We start from the raw sequence: 17,518 nt of genomic DNA on the forward strand, positions 1-17,518 counted from the left end.
ACTTTATTTTGAGGGGAAGGAGCGTAGCTCAGTGGTTGAGCATCTGCTTTGCATCGGGAAGGTCCCAAGGTAGGGAGTGTACGCTATGTGAGACCTTGCAGAGCCGCTGCGGATAGATAACTGCTAAATTCAGGGTCGCCGCCTGTCCTGTATAATACAGGATTGTCCCGTATTTCAGTGTAAGAAGCTCTCTGTGTGTGTGTCTCTCTTACTCTGCCAAGTTAGGTATCCTCTCCAAATGCATGTGTTCGAAAGGGTGTGAGAAAGGTCATGTATTTAAGCTGTGGGTAGCCAAGCATAGACAGATTTACAACTTCGTGGATGTGGGCGTGTGACAAATTTCAGAGGCGCCAATAGATTGTAATAGATTGCTTTGAATTCACTTCAGCACCAGCTGGAAAAAAATAATAACCCCCCCCCCCCAACTGCTCTGCCCCATCCTGTCCTATATTTTGCCAGGACAAAGGTGGCAGTCGTAAATGGACTGGTGGTCTGACTGTATAAAAAGAGCTGTCTACATTTCTGGGTTAGGAATAATTGAGGAATTGACCACAAGGATTCTGTGTTCTCATTCCCTGGGCCTAACTTCTATTCCACATCCCCCTCTCTCGTTTATTTTAGAATTGCAGAAATTTAGGTAGCCTGGTTCCTCATTTCATAACTGTAAGCTGATGGCGCTTTTTTCTTTGTTTTAATATGAGACTGCTACTGAGTGTTGGGATCTGATTTGTTACCTCTGTTTCCCCTTCTCTACAGGAACCAGACATCATGGTTCAGCTGGGTAAGTGGGATTACCGTATTTTTCACCCTATAGGGCACACTTATTTGGGGGGGGGATAAAGGGGAAAAATTATTCCCCCCCCCCGAGCTTGCGGGTCCGGGAGCGACGGCGAGGTTGCATTCAATGGTACCATTGTTTAAGGGGACGTGGGTAGCGCTGCGGTCTACACCGCTGAGCCTCTTGGGCTTGCCTATGAGAAGGTTGGCGGTTCGAATCCCCGTGACAGGGTGAGCTCCCGTTGCTCGGTCCCAGCTCCTGCCAACCTAGCAGTTCGAAAGCACGCCAAAAAGTGTAAGTAGATAAATAGGTACCGCTCCGGCAGGAAGGTAAACGGCGTTTCGGAGTGCTGCTCTGCTTTGTGGTCCATTGCGCCACATGACCCGGAAAAACTGTCTGCGACAAACGCCGGCTCCCTCAGCCTGTAAAGCGAGATGAGCACTGTAACCCCAGAGTCGTCTGCGACTGGACTTGGCTGTCAGGGGTCCTTTACCTTTACCTTTTCTTTTTACCATTGTTTAAAGACTGAAACGACTTAAAAATTAACTGTAACTAAACAGATATTTGGTACTTCTAGGCGGGGTGGGGTGTAAAAACAAAAATCAGCATTTATGAGTGATATATATTGCAGATGAAGAAAAGCACTATGGAGTTGGTGGTCATCACTGCCTCCATTAGGAGCAAGTTCTACAGCTTAACTGTGCTCTGTGTAAAGAAGTATTTCGAGGGAAATCTTCGATAAATGCAGGGTTTCTGTTGACATTGCCTTTGCACGGTCTCCCTTCCAGGGCACTGCCTCCTGAAAAAGTACTACAATGCACTCAAGTTGTATATCCCTGGGACCCACCCTGTTATTATTGTGATTGCATTTTTAAAACAAACAAACTGTTTTTAATGTTGTATTTTAAATTGAGCTAGGACCTTGGGGTGAACAGTGGGCAATAAATCATATTAATGCAATGTCATTGGTGGTGAGGGACTCTGCAGCAATACCCAGAGGGGACACACTTTCCCCAGCCCAGCTATTCTTCACAACCAGAGACATTGACGTTCCCTCTACCTATGCAGCTGAGCACGCCGTCTCCTTCCAAGCCTTTCGGGCAGCGACAAAAATATGATCCGTATGTGTTGATGCAGGTTGCTTCAGCCAGGCAATGCATAGGCATCTCCTTCTTGCACTCGTCTACGTCTTTGCAGAAAAGAAGAAAACGAGACTATATAGGAGCATGCTCTATGTACATGTGCACACAGAGAGAGATTTGCCCATCAAGCCCAGCATTGTCTACGCTGACTGGCAGCAGCTCTCCAGCCCTTCCCCTGCCACCTGAATCCTTTTAAATGGAGCTGGATGGTGGCCCTTCCCTTAAAAATAAAGCAAGGTTCCAGTCCTCATGGTTCTGAATACAGGGGTGATTTAAACAGGGATTTAAGAAGCTGCCTCCCACTCAATATTGTCTACACTGACTCCAGCCCTCTGTATCTGGCCCTCAGAATTCTGCCTAAGCCACATCCCCTCACTGCTCCTGCTTCACACTCTCAGGTGTCTGGCTTGAACTCTGATAATGCCTCTTTGCTTAGCTTCCTGGATGGAGGATAGGGAAAGCAGCCTATTGTGCAAAGGTAATAACTGCACAAATTGCTCCAGCCGCTTTTGCCTCTGGCCTCACGCACCATTCATACATGCCCCCTGGAAAGTTGACCGGAAGCGAATGTGACCCATCAGGCTGAGAGAGGTTCCCCCACCCTTGCCGTGAAGAGTATAGACAGCAACAACAAAGTGCCTTTTCTTTCCTCCGCCCAGGGCTTTCTGGATTCCTCCCCCTGCATCCGATGACCATCACAAACGCCGAAAGAGTGAGGAAAGCACAAGCCCAGCAGGCTGAGAGGGCTGCTCAGGAAGAAGCAAGCCCGGCTGGGAATGAAGAAAGAGCCAAGTGTGGGGCTCTCGCTACCAGCTCCTCGAAGGCAGTGCCAGGATGAAGGACCGCCTGTTGTGCAGGAGAAGCGAGCAGACACAGGCTCTGTCTCTGTTTGCAAGATGATAGAGCCGCAGCCTTCTTCAGGTTTGGTGACGTGTGGCCCGCCAGATGCTCCTGGACCCTCCTCAACCCCTGCAGGAATGACCAGTGGGCAGGGATGGTGGGAGCTGGAGCCCACTTCCACCTGGAGGGCTGCAGCTTCCCCACCCCATGGCCTAGCTCACAGCCTGACTCGACAGAAGCGTTGTAACACCTGCTAAGAGAGGTACTTCCAGGAACGTGGGATGGGAGCCTTTGCAGGACTGCAACTCCCATGATACCTGTCCACTGCCTTTGCTGCCAGTTGGGCATTTATCATCATCCAACCATCCACAGGTTTCCTGCTCCCATCTTTAAAAATTCAGTTCTTTCTCCACCTCTTGGCCAGATTTAACGCTTCTCTGGTGTCTGCAGAGTCACTGCCTTGTGAGATACTTTATTGGGGGAAAGGCTTTCCTCCTGGACCACTTTGGCAGAGGAATGTTAATGGACTGATGGGAGGGAAGTGAAGTTTTCCATCTACGCACCTGCCTGCTGATCTACCTCCTCCCACTAAAAAGGTGCAAAATCCAGCTTTCTGGTAAATAAATAAATTAAAAAGTTTCTAGGTCTTGGTATGTTGTATATATGAAAGTCCGAGGAGGCCTAAGAAGAGGTGTGTCTGGCAAAACAACAAAATCATTTGCAGGGGTTAGTGGATAAGATTTGAGGGCCCTGGCCACCTCTTGGCCATGACAAGCAGACTAAACAGTACTAAAGAATCATAGAATTATAGACTTGGAAGGGACCCTGAGGATCATCTAGTCCTGCAGTGTAGGAATAAGCTGATGTCCCATATGGGGCTCAAACCTGCAACCTTGGCACTATCAGCACCATGATCTAAGTAGTCTTGCTTTGTGGGTTTCCTCCTCAGTGGTAGAGCACATGCTCTTTTTCTTTTTGCATTCGGCAGATCCCAAAGGCAGATCAGTCTGCAAAACGGCTTTTATTATTTATTTTGTGAAATTTATACATAGCTTGAATGATTATTATTTTTAAGACCTCAAAGCGGTTTGCAAAAAGATAGAACAAAATCAATAAAAATTCACAGCCTCACTTTAAAACATACAAAGCTTAAAATAGTAAAACAGTTTAAAGTTACTTCAACTTTCTAAGCATCTGGGTACGCTGGTCTAAACAAGAATGTTTTTGTCAGACATTGAATAACGTGAAGGCTCAATCTCAAAAGGCAGGGAGTCCCAAATTGTAGGTGCTGCCATAATGTGCAACCAAATTCTTACAAAAGCCGAGTCAGACCATTGGGCCCATTCTCTCTACACAAGTATTTCTCAAATGGGTCTCCAGCTGTTGTTGGGCTCCAACTCCCATCATCCCTAGCTAGCGGGACCAGTGGGCAGGGATGATGGGAGTTGTAGTCCAACTACATCTGGGGACCCAAGGTTGAGAAACACTGCACACTGACTGGCAGCACCTCTGCAAGGTTCTCTCCCGGCCCTACTGGGAGATGCCAGAAATTCATAGCATCACAGAACTGTATAATTATACCTTCTGCATGCAAAGCAGATGTTCTGCTAGCAGCTGGCAAAGGAGGGGTAGAACACTCCGTTAGAACGTAAGAACTTTGCTGATGCAAATCGAAAGGGCCCATCTAGTCCAGGGTCCAGTTCAGTCTCCCCCTCCCCAAGAGGGCAGCTAGATGCCGACAAGGAGGGGATGAATGAAACCGTTATCCCACAATATTGCTTCCAAGCAACTAAGTATTCAGACACATACTGCCTCCATTACTGGACCTCTGGGTATAGGGCAATATATAAATTAATACTTAATAACAGTATATAGCCAATGTGGCTACTAGCCACTGATTGCTTTATCGTTTGTAAATTTGTCTGAAAGGGAGGGGCTAAATTTGTCTGAAGGGAAGTTCAGTGGTAGAGAATCTGCTTTGCATACAGAATATTACCATCAGTGCTTTGTTACTCACCTAAAGTGTCTCAAGGTGATGTACATGAATGGCCATTCAAAACCAGAAAATGCATTTAAAACAAAACTCAAACTATACCTAAGACTGATACATGTGGCAAAGACCCATTCACCCTGCTGGGAAAACCAGCCAGAACAAAAATGTCTTCATTTGTTTCAGAAAACGCAGGTGTTGGGCACCTGTTGTAACTCAATGTGCGCTACTCCAGATAATGGGTGGCTGTTGTGATGGAATAACAGTTCCATTGGGGCATTAAATTCAGGTAGGTAGCTGTGTTGATCTGATGCAGTAGAAATAAAATTTGTCCAGTAGCATCTTAGAGACCAACTAAGTTTGTTCTTGGTATGAGCTTTCGTGTGCATGCACACTTCTTCAGATACACTGAAACAGAAGTCACCAGACCTTTATATACTGAGAGGGTGGAGAGCGGTAAGTTTACCACACCTATCAGCCAATCACCCATTCCCACCACCCTTCTGAGTAATACCCCTCCCCACCCTCCCACTATATATAAAGGTCTGCCGACTTCTGTTTCAGTGTATCTGAAGAAGTGTGCATGCACACGAAAGCTCATACCAAGAACAAACTTAGTTGGTCTGTAAGGTGCTCCTGGAAGGATTTTTTTCATTTTGTTTCGACTACGGCAGACCAACACGGCTACCTAGCTGTAATAAAGAACAGAAGGTCGGCGGTTCGAATCCCCGCGATGGGGTGAGCTCCAGTTGCTCGGTCCCTGCTCCTGTCAACCTAGCAGTGCAGGATACCGTTCTTTCCCCCTGGTGTGCAGCCGGCCAGCTGGATCCGGCCAGCCTGTAATAGGCTCATCGACGTCGATCTCCTCTGCTTCCATCTCTCTGCATTCGTGCTCGAACCCAGGATCCTCCCCCAACACGTCCATGTCCTTCCCTCCCCCTGTTACCTCGGGTGATGTTGCGTGTAAGGGCCCCCTCAGCAGTTCCCTGCTCCACCCCACCTCCGGTTGATCGTCCCACCAATAGGAGCGGTCTGTGACAAACCCCAAGAGTGATCCCTCTGGGGAGCTTGTTTCTGGCGCCGTTTCCTCAGCTGATGAGAACCCCTTATAATAGGAGCAACTGTAATACGGTCTTTGCTCTAATAAAATTTGCATTTTCCCCCAGTTGCAAAAGCCTTAAGAAGAATGCACTGAAATAGTTTAATGAAATCAAATGTTTCACTCCGTGCTGGGTAACCTAGCAGTTACTAGGTTACACTGTCCAACCATCTCGTCCTCTGTCGTCCCCTTCTCCTTGTGCCCTCCATCTTTCCCAACATCAGAGTCTTTTCCAGGGAGTCTTCCCTTCTCATGAGGTGACCAAAGTCTTGGAGCCTCAGCTTCAGGATCTGTCCTTCCAGTGAGCCCTCAGGGCTGAATCCCTTCAGAATGGATCGGTTTGATCTTCTTGCAGTCCATGGGACTCTCAAGAGTCTCCTCCAGCACCATAATTCAAAAGCCCCAATTCTTTGGCGATCAGCCTTCTTTAGGGTCCAGCTCTCACTTCCATATATCACTACTGGGAAAACCATAGCTTTAACTAGACGGGCCTTTGTCAGCAAGGTGATGTCTAGGTTTGTCATTGCATTTGTCAAAATTACAAATACCTAAATACAGACGGTCATTTACCCTCGCTAGATTCCACATGCTGCCATCTGCAGGGCAGATTTGAGGGTAAACCATACGCAGAACGAATCTGCCCCTGCGGCTTGATGGAGGTAGAAACTGTGTCTCATGCCTTGTTGCGCTGCCGTTTCTACGGGGATATACGCTCGGTATTTATTACCCCTGCTATGCAAAAATCTCCAAATGAGTCCGAACTTCAATGTCTAAAATCCCTGGTAGAGGACAAGGACCCTGAGATCACATTAAGGGTAGCCAAATTCTGTGTGATTGCCATAAAACTTAGGGAACATGCTGTGCTGTCATAATGATTAAGGCCTTAAATGATAATTTCAGGTTTTATGTTAGTGACTAAGTTTTAATTTATATATATTTTTAACTGTTGCTATATCTGTATTGTCCCTGTTATACCTAACTGCAAATTCAAATGTATCCCTATCGTGTTTTATGACTTCCTTAATATTGTATGTGGGCTGGAGCTGGTCTGTGACTGAAATAATAAAATTCAAATTCTGATCCCGGTCTAAAGATCGTAAGGACGCAAGAATTGCCTCTCTGGATCAGACGGGAGGTGCTTGCAGGATTCCGCCGCCAGCAGAGAGCAAGATGCTTCCTGAAAGTAAGAAGGGCATGCTGGATCAGGCCGGCAGATGCTGCAATGGGAAACCCTGCAAGCAGGATTTGAACGCAGGAGCATCTCTCCCCTCTTGTGGTCTCCAGCAACTGGCTTTCACAAGCATTGCTTCCTCCAACTGTGGAGGCAGAGGATAGTCGTCATGGCTGGTAGATCACTCCATGGGAGCAAGCGCAACATTCCTTGATTTCCTAGAGTGGACATGCAAAGGGGATGTTTGGTCCAGCCAGTCGAGACTTCCTTGTTCCTCCCTGGGCTGGAGCATCCTTCCTTTTGCATGTGACTAGAGGTGGGTGTGACCTTACCTGTCCAGCTAACAAGAAGAAGAAGAAGAAGAAGAAGAAGAGGAGGAGGAGGAGGAGTTTGGATTTGATATCCCACCTTTCACTCCCTTTTAAGGAGTCTCAAAGCGGCTAACATTCTCCTTTCCCTTCCTCCCCCACAACAAACACTCTGTGAGGTGAGTGGGGCTGAGAGACTTCAAAGAAGTGTGACTGGCCCAAGGTCACCCAGCAGCTGCATGTGGAGGAGCGGAGACGCGAACCCGGTTCTCCAGATTACGAGTCTACCGCTCTTAACCAGTACACCACACTGGCTCTCAAAAGGACAAGTCACACAGCCCTCATCCCTCTCTTTGACTTCCTCCGTCGTTGGACCAGCAGCTTTTTAGCTAGAGATGCTCTGTTGGCTTTCAGCCAAAAGAGGACAAAGGGACTGTCCACATATGAGATAGACTCACATGTATATATTTTGTAACTAAGTCTGCCTTCAGGGATCCAACAGTGAACTGACGATGTGAGTAAACTTCTTTTACATACTTTACACAAGATTGTGGTGTATTAATTCTTTTAAGAGGGATATAAAGCGGACTTACCAGGAATCTAATATTGAGAGGCTTACACAAGCCTGCAACCAGCTATCCACTGTGCGTTTAAAAGGGGGAATGTGAAACTCTGCTAGGTATAGGAACTTGCTAGCGCAAGTTAGGAAGGATATTAATAAGCAATATATCCTCTCCTGCCTCCCTGAACATTTCCACAGTTCCAATGTTCAGGAGATTGTTGTTGCATTTATATATCACCTTTTCTTCCAAGGAGCTCAAGTATGTGGTGCTCCTCCTTCCCATTACATCCTCACAACAACCCTGCGAGGTAGGTTAAGAGTCTGCGACTGGCCCAATGTCACCTGCTGAGCTTCAAGGTCGCCCAGGTCATAGTCCAGTGCTCTAACCATTACGCCACGCTGCCTCCCGTGGCTGCACGCCCCACAGAGAGTCCACAGCCACACTCCAAAGAAAAATCCAAAAATGCAGGCAACTGTATCAGCTATGGGGGATGCTTGGCCCTCCAGATGTTACTGAACAACAGCTCCCAGCAGCCATGGCTAGAGATTTCACTTGAGGAGCCCAAGATTATCAGCAAGCTCTGCTCTATAGGCTTGCCTGGGAGAGAGTCAAAGTTAAATGTCAGAGAGAGAGAGAGAGAGAGAGAGAGAGAGAATGAATATTTTAAGAGCATTTCTTGTGGTTCCTTTGGAATAACCACATAACAACTAGATGTATCCAAAGTTTCTTCACTAGCTGTAATTGTCTCAAGGACGGCGGACATTAGGGCCAAGCTACATTCTTTCTCAGAGCTCCGAGCCTAGTTTTCTTTTGCAAAAGCAGCCTAATTTGAACGTGCAGAGGAGATGCGATGCTCTGCGTCCTCTGCTGCAGGTCCTGATCTCTCCCGCCTTGTCCCCGAACTCCCGGAGCTGCTATTAGCTGAGGAGCAGAACATCTGGGGCAGGCCTAGGCAAACTCCAGCCCTCCAGATGTTTGGGACTACAATTCCCATCATCCCTAGCTAACAGGACCAGTGGTCAGGGGGAGATTATTTTTTCATCTGGTGCTGAGGTGTCTTCAGAGCAATCCATTACAATCTATTGCAGTCTTAAAGAGTGGCCCCTTACACAAGGACACACACACATGAACTTGTAAATCTGTCTCTAGTTGGCTACCCTAACTTGGCAGGCAGACAGAGAGAAGACCCGAAATGCAGGATAAAACTGTATCAATACAGGACATAGCCTTTTACACTGAAATATGGGACAATCCTGTATTATACAGGACAGGTGGCAACCCTATGACTGTAGAGGCAGAGAACAGCCATTGGGGCTGGTAGCCTTGTCCTCCACAAATTGGTCTAATCTGCTATTGAAGCCACTCAAGTCGCTGGTCATCATTGCCCCCTGCCAAAGAGAGTTCCGTCGTTAAACTAGGCACTGCGCGAACTTTCTTTAACGTGCCCAGTGTGGAAATGTTGTGGAAAGTAGGAGAGGATATGTAGACTAAATATTATCTTTCCTTGGAAGCAAGTTGATGGATTTGTTAGAGTCATATAAGTTGAACGATCTAGTCTGGCTTGTCTAGATTGGATTGTTCCTGGTAAATTTCCCCTTTAGTTCCCTCTTAAAAACAGTAATGACACAACAGTCTTTAAGAGTAACGGTGCAGTTTACTTACATTCAGTTCACAGTCGTGTCCCAGAGACAGGCTTTATCTTGCGGTTACAGGTTGTTGTTGTTGTTGTTTAGTCATTTAGTCGTGTCCGACTCTTTGTGACCCCATGGACCAGAGCACACCAGGCACTCCTGTCTTCCACTGCCTCCCGCAGTTTCGTCAAACTCATGCTGGTAGCTTCGAGAACACTGTCCAACCATCTCGTCCTCTGTTGGAAGGAACATTCTTTCACCTATGGTGGACGTGCCCAAGGGTTAAGGCTTTCTGGGAAATGATATATAACGAACTAAAAAAGGTATTTAAATATACCTTCCCTAAGAAACCAGAGGCCTTCCTTTTGGGCATTGTTGGCCAGAGGGTGTTAAAGAAGGACAGAATTTTCTTTATGTATGCGACAACAGCAGCAAGAATACTCATCGCAAAGTACTGGAAGACAGAAGATTTTCCCACTTTGGAAGAATGGCAGATACAACTGATTGACTACATGGAATTGGCAGAAATGACTGGCAGAATCTGAGACCTGGGAGAAGAGACAGTGGAAGAGGACTGGAAAAAATTTAAGGACTATTTGCAAAAGTATTGTAAAATGCATGAATGTTAGAATGATGCAGGATATAAAGACAACATGGCATTAGTAACCCAGTTGAAAGAAATATGAAAATAATTGAACTATAAGAACAAAGATGAAATTTGAATAATATTATGTCAAATTTAAATACTTAAATATTTGATAACAAAGGGTAAAATTGGAGACATAATAGCTGAAATGTTTAATTTAAAACAAATTCTGAGAGAAGGTGAAGCATTGCTGAACATGATTTGATAAATGGGAACACAGGAAAGGGAGATGCGAGGGGGTCAAGAAAGAGGGTTACGGAAGTTTGGTTTAACTATGCTGTATGTTTTATGTCTGTATTTTTGTATCGTATTGTTTTTCTGTTTCGTGTGACTTTGTACTTTTTTTGTCTTTTACTGTGAAAATTTAATAAAATATCTTTTAAAAAAAAAATCTCGTTCTCTGCCGTCCCCTTCTCCTTGTGCCCTCCATCTTTCCCAACATCAGGGTCTTTTCCAGGGAGTCTTCTCTTCTCATGAGGTGGCCAAAGTCTTGGAGCCTCAGCTTCAGGATCTGTCCTTCCAGTGAGCACTCAGGGCTGATTTCCTTAAGAATGGATACGTTTGATCTTCTTGCAGTCCATGGGACTCTCAAGAGTCTCCTCCAACACCATAATTCAAAAGCAAGGTACATTTGTAGATAAGAGAAGTCTGAGCTAGGCCTCAGACTTTCTACCTTGTGGCTTCCATCCTCTGTAAGGATGAGTCATGTGCTGTTGGCTAAGAGCCAGCAGAAGAGTCCAAAAGGGCAAAAAGGAGGCAAAGAGGAAGATGGCTGTGTGACTGGCCCTTTTACAGGGTCTGCTAGGGTGCCGCCTATCTACCTGGTCACACACAGGAGAAGGATGCTCCAGACCAGGTGTGACAGGAAGTCCTCCCTGTCCGGAGCAACATTCCCCTGCTTGTCCACTCTAGGAAACAGGAAATGTTGTATTTGACTGCTACAGTGATGATACCTCCTGCATCCTGAATCTTCCAACATCCGAATGTCCACGAGTTCTTGCATTATGATGGGGAAAGGAGAATATCCTTTTCTCTATCCACCATGCTATTTATAGTTTTATTAGCTTTATTAAAGAGTCAGTGTGGTGTAGTGGTTAAGAACGGTAGACTCGTAATCTGGTGAACTGAGTTCGCTTCCCCGCTCCTCCACCTTCAGCTGCTGGGTGACCTTAGGCCAGTCACACTTCTCTGAAGTCTCTCAGCCTCACTCACCCCACAGAGTGTTTGTTGTGGGGGAGGAAGGGAAGGCGATTGTTGGCTGCTTTGAGACTCCTTAAGGGGAGTGAAGGGGGACACGGGTGGCGCTGTGGGTTAAACCACAGAGCCTAGGACTTGCCGCTCAAAAGGTCGGCAGTTCGAATCCCCGTGAGTGGGTGAGCTCCCGTTGCTCAGTCCCTGCTCCTGCCAACCTAGCGGTTCGAAAGCATGTCAAAGTGCAAGTAGATAAATAGGTACTGCTCTGGCGGGAAGGTAAATGGCGTTTCCGTGCGCTGCTCTGGTTCGCCAGAAGTGGCTTAGTCATGCTGGCCACATGACCCAGAAGGTGTAAGACGGCTCCCTCGGCCAGTAAAGCGAGATGAGCGCCGCAACCCCAGAGTCAGCCACGACTGGACCTAATGGTCAGGGCTCCCTTTACCTTTACCTTTAAGGGGAGTGAAAGGTGGGATATCAAGTCCAAACTCCTTCTACTCTTCTTCTTCTTCTTCTTCTTCTTCTTCTTCTTCTTCTTCTCTTACCTTGTCTCTAAAAAGTCTCCAGATTTCACAGTGCTTTTCTCCAACCAAATAATGTACGCAAAGGTGTATATATTAGGGAAATGTTATTATTTATTTATTTATTAAATTTGTGTACCCCCTCCATCTGAAGATCCCAACATGAAAATACAAAATGAAAGCACAAAATACCTAATTAAACAAAAGCAAAAGCCAAACAATCCAGTACCCCCTCCAGACTCATTTAAAAGACCATAGAATGTTATGTGCATAAAAATCAATATGTTAATGGAAATAACATAGAAAACTGCATTAGATTAGGGCAATTTGCTTGCAAAAATGTCTACATTCATGAAAGCTGCATGCAAAGCTATGCTTACTGAGATAAATTTGCACAATTCTCTCTCTCACAGACACAGATATTAATTTATTTTTTAAAATGGTTATAGAAGTTTCTGCAAAATAGAATTTTGGCAAACAAGATCTGGTGCCAATATACATAGTCCACATACAATTATAGACCACTATGAAACAAATACAGACATAAAATAACACCAAAATAAATAAACGAAAGGTACGTGAGTGCATGGAAGGTAGCAACTAGAACTATTTATAACACAGACACATAATGGTTAAACAAGACAAAGTTACAAAACATCAACCCTATTATATTATATCGGTCATATCTATTCATAGGCTGAGGGGGTCCTTGGATACGCCCCCCCCCCTGCACAAATGTATGAATGAATTTTCACGAGCAATTTCACCAATTGCTGCAGAAACTGGAAGGACAGAACTGAAGAGAAACGGATAATAATAATAATAATAATAATAATAATAATAATAATAATAATAATTTATTTATACCCCGCCCATCTGGCTGGGTTTCCCCAGCCACTCTGGGCGGCTTTCAACAGAATATTAAAATACAATAGTATATTAAACATTAAAAGCTTCCCTAAACAGGGCTGCCTTCAGATGTCCTCTAAAAGTCTGGTAGTTGTTTTTCTCTTTGACTTCTGATGGGAGGGTGTTCCACAGGGTGGGCGCCACTACCGAGAAGGCCCTCTCCCTGGTTATCTGTAACCTCACTTCTTGCAATGTGAGAACCGCCAAAGGGGCCTCGGAGCTGGACCTCGGTGTCCGGGCAGAACGATGGGGGTGGAGATGCTCCTTCAGGTCTACTGGGCCGAGGCCGTTTAGGGCTTTAAAGGTCAGCACCAACACTTTGAATTGTGCTCGGAAACGTATTGGGAGCCAGTGTAGGTCTTTCAAGACCGGTGTTATGTGGTCTTGGCAGCCGCTCCCAGTCACCAGTCTAGCTGCCGCATCCTGGATTAGTGGTAGTTTTCGGGTCACCTTCAAAAGTAGCCCCACATAGAGCACATTGCAGTAGTCCAAGCGAGAGATAACCAGAGCATGCACCACTCTGGCGAGACAGTCTGCAGGCAGGTGGAGTCTCATCCTGCATACCTGTGATGGCCTGGGATTCAGACTCGGGGGCTGAACGTGAGGAATCCCAGCCTGCACAGGATTCCCCGCCTCCAGGACCAGCTGATCCGGGGCTGGGGCCTGAGCCTGAAGGGTCCTCACCTGTGCTGGATCCTCAGGTGCAGGCACCGGCTGAGTCTGCTCTGCCTCCTGAGGTGATGGGGGACCCATTGCCTGCAGGTGCTCCACTCTCAGCCCCGTCAGAGGAAGCTGAGGTTGCCTCTGGGTCCGGTAACCCTCCAGCCTCTCCTGAGCTGCAGAGGCTCAGGGCAGAGAGGCGGAAGGAACTAAGTTCCCGCAGGAGGAGTGCTCGCCTCCAGGCCAGGAGAGGCGAGTCACCAGAGGATCGGGACCGCCCTTTGCCTCGGGGCAGATAAAAGCCGGCCAGCCCCAGTCCCAAGTTGCGGGAGCAACGTTGTTGGTTGCTAGTTCCTGCCTGAACCCTGTCCTGCTTTCCTGCCTGAGCTCCTGACCCGCCCTGGCTCCCTGCTTGCAAGCCTGTTCCTGACTTCACCCGACTCCCTGCCCTGCACCCAGCTTCAGCTACTAAAGACTGCCTCCCCATTGCACCTTTGACCATGGACCGGACTTGGACCTCGCCTCTCAAGTAACCCACGGGTCCAGCACAGTGTGTGTGTGTTGCAGAATGCTCCCCTGAAGCTTGGGAGCAGAATATAAACAGTTCCCGCTGCTTTTAACTGGGTTTATAATGTTGGTTTTTCGCAGGGGGTGAGATTATTTCATTGCCATTTCTATGGAAACCGACCCATTCCAAGCGGGTCATTCTAGACATTTCGTTAGGTCTTGGCATGAAGGAGTTGCAAGGTTGACTGACGTTTGCCAAGCCCAGAATTTGGGAGCGGGTGAGGGCGGAGTGGGGTGGGGGGGTGTCATTTAGTCTGTTTACACCTGAACTCATCAGGTACTGACCACACACTTCCAAGCACCGTTGGAGTCTCATGCCAGTGTGGTGCAGTGGTTAGAGTCTTGGGCTAGGACCTGGGGGAAACCAGGGTTCGAATCCCCCCACTTGAGCCATGAAGCTCACTTGATGATCTGGGGGAGGGGGGCTCAGTCCCTGCCTCTCAGCCTAACCTACTTCACAGAGTTTATGTGGGGATTAAATGAGGAGGGGGAGAAGAATGGCAGGTGAAGTGGACGGGTTATCACAAAAAGGGCTAAAATGACCGGAAGAACCAGAAATCAGGAAGACCAAAATTTTAATTAGGGATGGGGAAAATTTCTAATTTAGCCTAAAAACCATTGTAAACAGCTAAAATCCACCTGGGCCTAGGGGGACGAGGCCCAGACTCACCAGCCCTAATGAAGAGGTTTAATATGCTGTAAACCGCTTTGAGATTTTTATTTAAATTGCAAAGCGGTATAGAAATAAATAAATAATCGTTAGTAGGGTTGGAATAACACTTGTAGTTTAATGGTGAATTTTGGACATAAAGGAGATGTAAAAGATTTGGATTATCATAAAAGATGCAGGAGGATATGATTAACAATAGGACCCACAAAGGGGAGGAGGGAAGTCCAGCAGAGAGATATGCGATTATAAAACTTTAATCTGAAAAATCAAACAAATAAATTTATTTTTTTAATAAAACAAATAAATTTATTTTTTAATAAAAAAAATGAGGAGGGGGAGAACCATGTATGCCACCCTGAGCTCCTGGAAGACAAAAGTGGGATATAAAGTAAATGCAATACCTGTAAATTAATAATAATAATAATAATAATAATAATAATAATAATAATAATAATAATAATAATAAATGTGTCTCCCATTTCAACTGCACTGACCCCTTGGACCCACCCTCCCGCCTGCTTATTTTGCAGCATAGAAACTGTAAACTTCTGGGCGCAGGGACCTTAGTTATGCTGCTTTTGAAAGAACCGTGAATATCGATCACATAAGTAGGGGGGAAATTAGGAGAGGCTTGATGGGGAAAGAGGGCTCATATGTGATTGACAACAATTATTTGGACAAGCCACAGGGAGAGAAGGAAAGGAAATAATGGAGCCTGGGCTAAGTAGAAGTCTCACTTACCTCCGGGCACCAGCCGCAGCGCTGCCTCCCTACTTCTGCGGGACAGGATCTCGCAAGCGTCTTCTTCTAACCGCCGCGCAACTTGCGCGACGGCGGACTCCTCTACCTTCCTTTCAGAGAGGCCAGCCAACGAAAGGGAAAATGCTGATCTTCCAAAGGGCAGAAAATGAGGCCAGCGTCGGCGTCCCTTGCTTTCGCCCGCCTCCCCCTCCGCTTGCAGCAGAAGCGCCTCGCTTACTAGAACGCGCCCCGCGGAGAGTTCCGCGCACAATGCGGAATCCGATTTTGAGTGGTCAGCTTCAGATTGGCTGGGGCGCGGGCGTTCCGCGGGGTGGCCGATCCTCACCAGATTACCCGATTTCTCATTGCGTTGAGGTTTGCGGACCGGGCTTGATCTGACCCACGGCTCAGCACCAGAATCTAGGATTTAACCCCTAATCCCAGAGAGCGCGCAGTGAATCTTGCCTAGTGTGAATCCTCAAGATTGAAAGCAGGACCGTGGAGCCCAACCTTGACAGTTTTGCCCTTCATGCATCTGCAATAAACCAGGATGCTCTGTGCCAAAGGATGCTCTGTCAATGACTACTAACCATGACTGATGGAGACTAATTTCTACTTCAAGCGTCAGAAACAGCAACACTTCTGAATACCACTTGTCCTCCCTGGAGAGGGATTGGACCTGGGACGTTCTGCTTGCAAGGCAGACACCCTGAGCTATGGCCCTTGCCCTCACACACTGCACAAGCACATTTACAATTACCTGGCTGGGTGTTTTTGCACATTTTTGGTTTTGTGAAAAACAAGGTGCATTAGTAGCTCTCTGTGTGCACGCTCTGCTGGTGTTTTATGGGTGCAATAGAATCGACAGATTAGAAAGCAACGACCCCCCCAAAAAAGAGGAATGTCTCCTGGTATGAACAGGAAAAGACAGAAGTTGGTCCCCATAAACAAATGCAAACATGTGCAGGTGTGGGCTGCAGTAAAAGGTAAAGGTAAAGGGACCCCTGACCATTGGGTCCAGTCATGGCTCACTCTGGGGTTGTGGTGCTCATCTCGCTTTACAGAAGAAGAAGAAGAAGAAGAAGAAGAAGAAGAAGAAGAAGAAGAAGAGTTTGGATTTGATATCCCGCCTTTCACTCCCTTTAAGGAGACTCAAAGCGGCTAACATTCTCCTTTCCCTTCCTCCCCCACAACAAACACTCTGTGAGGTGAGTGGGGCTGAGAGACTTCAGAGAAGTGTTACTGGCCCAAGGTCACCCAGCAGCTGCACGTGGAGGAGCGGAGACGCAAACCCAGTTCCGCAGATTACGAGACTACCGCTCTTAACCACTACACCACACTGGCTCTCCACTGGCCGAGGGAGCTGGCGTACATGTGGCCAGCATGACTAAGCCTCTTCTGGCAAACCAGAGCAGCGCACGGAAACGCCGTTTACCTTCCCGCCGGAGCGGTACCTATTTATCTACTTGCACAGGCATGCCTTAGAACTGCTAGGTTGGCAGGAGCAGGGACCGAGCAACGGGAGCTCACCCCGTCGAGGGGATTCAAACCGCCGACCTTCTGATCGGCAAGTCCTAAGCTCTGTGGTTTAACCCACAGTGCCACCCACGTCCCACAAAAGAGGAATGCCTCCTGGTATGAACAGGAAAAGACAGAAGTTGGTCCCCATACACAAATGCAAGCATGTGCAGGTTTGGTCTCCTGTACTCCCATCTAATTTCAAGGGATGGATGAATAGGCAAATGATGCACAAATGTGGGCAAGCCCTGAATCAACCTTCCCAAGTAGATGGGCTGGCTGAGGATGGAGGGAACTGCAGTGCAAAACACCATCTAAATAAAAAGAGCCAAGAGACTGAACTATAAACTGGAAAGTCCCTTCTGAACAAGTGGCACAACATTCACAAGCAATTGGAAATCTTAAAGAAGCAACTTCCGAGAATCGGAAATTGGCCGAGGCTGCCAACTTAAAAGCAGATCAAGCAAATCAGAAAGTTGGAGGTAAGGCCACTACATAAGCATATTAGTGACCAGCAGGCTTACCTGTCTTTGGTGGAACTGAGAAATCGGGAAAATAATCTGAGATTACGAT

General features: G+C 46.9%; 1 long non-coding RNA gene across 1 annotated transcript in view; it reads left to right on the forward strand.

Moving 5' to 3' along the window:
• LOC308588838 overlaps nt 1-17,518 on the forward strand; it is a 407,342-nt gene that overhangs the window by 369,225 nt on the left and 20,599 nt on the right. The window lies entirely within an intron of this gene.

The sequence above is a fragment of the Podarcis bocagei genome, assembly GCF_964188305.1.
Source record: "Podarcis bocagei genome assembly, chromosome: 6".
NCBI classification, from domain to species: Eukaryota; Metazoa; Chordata; class Lepidosauria; order Squamata; family Lacertidae; genus Podarcis; species Podarcis bocagei.